This window comes from Syngnathus typhle, linkage group LG4 (genome assembly GCF_033458585.1).
Source record: "Syngnathus typhle isolate RoL2023-S1 ecotype Sweden linkage group LG4, RoL_Styp_1.0, whole genome shotgun sequence".
Lineage (NCBI taxonomy): Eukaryota > Metazoa > Chordata > Actinopteri > Syngnathiformes > Syngnathidae > Syngnathus > Syngnathus typhle.
The window spans coordinates 11,204,397-11,210,422 of record NC_083741.1 but is presented as its reverse complement, the minus strand read 5'-3'; positions in this window follow the sequence as shown (position 1 = coordinate 11,210,422).

The following is a 6,026-nucleotide window of genomic DNA, read 5'->3' as shown; positions in this document are numbered from 1 at the left end:
TATGCATTTATTGGATGGATGGATGGACATGGAACCTGTTTATAACACAAGTATAACACTTGTAGTTCTTATGATGTCCCTTTCTCATGTTTGTAGCATTTGTCTGGTTTTGTTTTAGTTCTGACAATTTGCAAGTTGTTAATAAGAACAATAGCAGAAAATCAAAAAACATATCCCTAAGGGTTTTATGGCCACATTTGGTGTTATGCCTCCTGTCTGGAGTCAAGTTTACCTTGGGGAACTTTACAGAGACACTGAAAGTGAAAATGTGAGAGTAAAGACAAGGAAAGCATTTTGTATGGAACTAATCACAGTCCCTTGCTGGATTTTATTTTCTTGTGACCTTAGGGAAAGAACATAACAGCCCAAACAAGGTGTTATTCAATCAGTTGTGACAACAATAATTCTATCAGAATCTTTAAAACAGATGTTTGCATTGAGGATGAAAAACAAAAGATAAGTTTTAGACTCTGTGTCACTTCAAAATACGAACAATTCTGCAGACTTGTTTTTGCAATGACGGAGAATTCAGAGCAGCTCGCTCAAGGCCTGGTTCTATTGATCTGGTGTATTGTTTATGGACTTGGTTGCCAAAGTGAATTGTCTCTGTGACCTCTGTTTTGATCGTTTGTTACAAAGAGACACTTTCTTCTCCAGACCCTGGGAAATTAAGTGCAAAAGTGTTTCAACTCCACCCACTGTAATTTAGTTGTTTACCTCAGTTTACAATCCAATTGTTGACATGCTGAGTGTCTGATGGGCTGCCAATTTACATGTTTTGCAGCCTTGGAGCATGTTCGGCCTATCAAAGTCAAAAGCATCACATTCATTTCTATTTCTGGCTCTATAGCTGTTGGTATTAGTTCTCTTATGGTAGTGACAGACCGATTCACCGTGGTCAAAATAAAACTATTAATTGTGTTTCTTTTATAGTCATGGTGGACAACTTATTTGGAGTCAACATTTGGAACACAAAATGACTCAAAATAATTGTAGGAGGAGAACATTTGTCTTTTGGGACTAAATGTGGAATCCAATCAAGAGAACTTTGCATTTCTTACGTAATTCTACAAATGTCGTGTTATGTGATAATCATGGCCAGATGGTCCCAATGCCATCAATGTTGCTCAACCAGCAAATCTCCATTCAAAAGAGCTAAAAACATTTCTGCGTTGTGTTCTATGTCCACGTCAATTATCACTCCCACCCCTTTTCACGTTTGTATGAACAAGGATGTTAATATTTTCCTATATTATCACTAGATGTTAATGTTAGATGAAGCAATCAAACATCTCATCTACTCATTTCCACTCTGTCTGCATATCATTGTGTTGCATTACATTTCACAATTTAGTGAAGCATTCACTTGTAATTTCGCTGTACATTCTTCTTGTGTAAGAAAAACATTGTTCTGCACCAAGACAGCTGTTAAAATACTTTGTGCTGTCTCAGACATTGGTGAGACGTGTGTCGATGTGACAACTTGGATAAAAGTTCCTTGTTAGGGTTTTGTGGTGATGGTGGTAAATGTGCAGGACGCCAGTACAAAGAAGCAAAGAGGCAAGGCAGGACAAATCTTAACCAAAAAAAATAAAAAATAAAAACCACAAAATGACAATCAAGTCACTTCGGAAAAAAAATATCTGAATGCTTAATTCCCAAAGTCCTAAAAATCAAGATTCAAAGTAGCAAAGAAAAAAAAAACACTCGTCACATCAGGAAACATGCAAAAAAAACTACTAGAAATGTGACATGCAACAAAAAAATGATCAGACAAAAATGAGCAGACAACTAAATACAAACAAATTGGCAAGACGACAAGACACAATAAATATGTGACTGGAGGAATCTGATTGATAGACAAAAGGAACTGGGCTGACAAGACAAGGTGGAGGCAAAAACAAGTTGTTATGATCAGGAGATATAAAGAAACAAGACAAAACATAAAACAAAACAAACATTTTTGACACATTTTAAAATGAATTTATTAACTGATCAATAAATTAAATTTGAGTGCTATGTCATGAAAAGTTGAATTGTGAAAGAAAGATCTCTGCTCTCTGGAAAGACTGAAAATAGGGTCATTGCTTTTCGAAAAGGTCAGATTTTGAGCTCCACAATATTACCGCTTTTCTGGCTAGATTTCGTCATTCAAAGCAGGGCGTCGTCATCACCGAGTAGCTAGAAACTTTGCCACCCGGTCTCCAAGCTGTCTTCAACATAATTGCCTTTATTGGCTTGGGCAGGACTCTTGTCATCAGTGTCAGTGTGCAGAAAACCGCCAGCAACGTTCTTTCACGCTATAAAATTTCTGGTAATCATTTTCATCAAATTTGTGGCTTCAATTCAGTTGCGCCGACTGGCCTTGCTGCTTTGTATATTGATTTTTCTCTCTATTCCACGTGTGTATGGCTGTGCGTCATTCTTCCCATCCACATTCAAATTAGGTCCCTAAAGTTATGATCTTTTCAATCAGACACTCACTGAACAACCTTGTTCTCAGAATGATTTGATTCCAACCTGGACACAGTGTTGTCTTTGGATGGGATTTTCTTCATGCAATTTCACTGTGTCACTCCTGGGCTGGGCATGCAGTCTACAATTGTATTTAGTATTGGCAGCATTGTAGTTGAGTGGGTTGCATCCTTGCCACATGGTTTTGAGATCTAAGCTTCGAATCTCATGAGACAATTGACTCACAAACAGTGCCCGGGCTTACCTGGTCTTTTAACCAAAAGTCAGCAGAGATAGACTTAAGCTTGTAGAAAGAGTTCACTGTCGGTTTGACATACTTTTGGCAGCTTTACTCCTAATCGCCTAGTTCTGTCTTCCACAATGTGTTAAGGCTTTGATAAACTGCCAAGTTTTGAATTAGATTCCTACAAGTGGATTATTTTCTTTTTTCTATTTTAAATATGTGACTGCATTGGACTGCCAGTGGTTTTAATTAGTTTGGGCCGTTGGCCATTTAGTTGTCTTATCTGAAAACAGATACAAACGGTTCCGTTTTACCAAACCGTATTTGTTTTACTAACAATGGTGTTTTATAGAATTAAAAAAGGCCTGGTAGCTTTTGATTATATGTAATACTGTTTCTGTTCAGGGAGTAAAAATAATCATGTTGGGTAACAGCACTTACAATTTTGTGATTCTCAGAACAATGCTTGCTTTGATATAGTCCTGAAATAGACGAGGACACACATGTTGCGGTGCCTAGCGTAGTAAAATGGAAAGATTTCTATGAAATATTTGTACGTATCCATTTTCAAGTGCTTAGTAATTGTCTAATTCCAGTAACAAGGGTGTTGAGGCTGTTGTTGGAAAGCCTACAGCATATACATAATTTCGGTACTCAAAGGATGTAAAGCAACAAGAGTTGACCTTTATTGGGGCTAAAATGTTTTCTAATCACTTAATATTTGCCGTGAGTTTCTTGTGGAATTAGACAAGGTTAGATTTTTTTTTGTGTGTGTGTTTACGAATGATCAAATTGTTATTTAATTGTAATTCTGATTCATGGTTGTTGTGACTCATTTTAGCTTCCTGTTTGTGTAAATCATCAAACACATCATGACGCATGTATTTGTCGTCGTGTGTTTATAATTAAGTGGTTCGTCTAAAAGAGAGTGTTTTACGTCATTAGTTTCTGTGGTGAATCATTTTGAGCAATTAAATTCTTGAAGAACCCCTAAAAAAACCTCGGCTACAAAGTACTTCAATTTAATTCAAGTAAGTTTCCACTGAAGCAAAAATGATACATAGTCATTATATGGTTGTCCAGCATAAAGATAAGAAAGAAGTAAGATAAACAGAATATTGGCTTATCTTAAAAAAAAAATTGATTTATCAATCTGGACTGACCAATGCCAACAGGCATTCGTGGTTGCTTGTCAAAAGTGTCTTAATTTATATACTATAGCAGGTCAAGGGAAACGAGGATGACTTTGTAGAGCAACAGCTGAGGTGTGTCAGAATACAGAAAAAAAAATCTTGACACAAGATTGAAACAAGCAGTCAAAAAACATCTGAAAATATTTTACTTTTAGACATTCTTCATTCAACTGGAAGTGTAAAAATAGGTTCTAAGAACACAACAGAGGAAAAAGGGACATTTTATGGAACGGAAAATCATGAAAAGCGTGTACTCCAGCTTGTTCAACCTTCTGGATCTTCTGATTTGGTGCAGTTAGTGAAACCTCTAATCCAGTTTCCCATCCTTTAATGAGCCAAAGCACCAAACAAAAAGACTGAAATGCCCAAATTCACAAATCATCAGGATCGTTATCCGGCTCTTTCAGAGCTTGCCGATGAGCCGATCATTTAAATCAGATGTGTTGGATGCGAAGAAACATGGCAACATGGCGGCCCTCGAGGACCAGAGCTGGACATGCCTGATTTAACCTTATTCTACACAAATTTCATTAAATAAAAGTGCTCACTTATCCACTCATGGTAACCAGAACCATTTATTGAATATCAGAGGAACAATGATGAATGCATGGTTTTCCTTCATGCGGCATCACAAAATTGGAAACCTGGCAAATGAACTTTGGGCCAAGATGCCACAGAAAAATGTTTCCCTATTTTTCATAACCAAATGTTGGCAGTATGCATGCATTATTAAGTAAGTGTGTATGAAACTGGTTGTCCTTATATAGTACACATGGCAACACTCCACTAGACTATTGCACATACGGAACTTGTAAGAGTCTGCGCTACTGACACCATCCTGTCATCACTCGCTTTGCTGGGTCACTTCTTTGGCTTGAAATAATGTGGTAGACTGTTAGAAGTCGATGTTTTAAAGTGTGCATGGTGTCTGGACCTGATTTGAATCAAACTGTGACATAAGGGTAGTTTCTAGTGATTCCAGATGTTCAACCAAAAAAGTTTTTATTGCGGTTGTTCAAACACGACGAAAGTGAGGTACTTTTTTTTTTGTGGTTTAAAAGGGATTTTTTTTTAAATATTCAGCACAATTCTGCGTCTGAATTTGTTTCGAAGAGGTTGGGCGAGCCTCGACGAGCGTATCCATTCCAACGACTGTTCGCAAGTTAGCTTTACATTGATTATTATTATTTTTTTTTTCAAATACAGTATTTACTCACTTTTACCCAAAAAGTGCAAAGTCTACCACATTGTTACTTCACATTTCCTTTCCAAAACACTCAATAAGCATGTGGGAAGTGATGACACTAATTCTTGAGGCTTTGTAGGTGGATTTTTTTCTTATTTTTGCTCAACAGCCTGGTGTCTCCATCCTTGTATATTGTACTTCATAATGCAATGTTCAATAAGAGACAGGTCTGGACTGCTGGCAAGCCAGTCTTGTGCACACACAAACGCGACATTCATGATTTCCCAAAACAATTTCAAATGTGCACTCATCAGACCGATGCTCACTTTTTCATTCTTCAGATGGGCTCGGGCCCGTACAAGTCAATGACGTTTCTGGGTGTTGCTGACAAATGATTGATTAAAAGTCTCTGTGATACTATATTTCAATCAACAGTTTTCCAGCATTCCCCAACTTTCCCCACTCTTTTGTAGCCCATGTCCCAGTTGTTTGACAAGGCGTCAAAGGCATCAGATTCAAAATGTGAGAATATACCTATCGGAAAATGCACAATAGAAATTTGATAGATTTTGGTTCTTAACCAGGGGAGACTAAGAGTCTTGACGGGTGTAGTGTGTGGCAGAACCATCTTTGCAAACAGAGTCAAGTCCGGCCCAATTATTCATGAGACTTTTTGCCAATAAGCACATCTGCCAGTTTCAAGCTGCCAGGTCAGCTCACCATGTCATTACCTGTTAAACATCTGTCCCCAGTCACATCCTGCAATTAAGCCTGCACCTAATCATCAGCTTCTGCCACTCCTGCTTCTCCATCTCGCTCCCCTTAATTAAACACTCGGCCTGTGAAGCTGCTGTCAAGCTGTAGCTGCGTGAACTGTGCAATTGCACGCTTTTGCACAAAGAAGTCGACTCCCTTTCTACCTCACAGTTCTTGTTTGTTTTCACAGTTT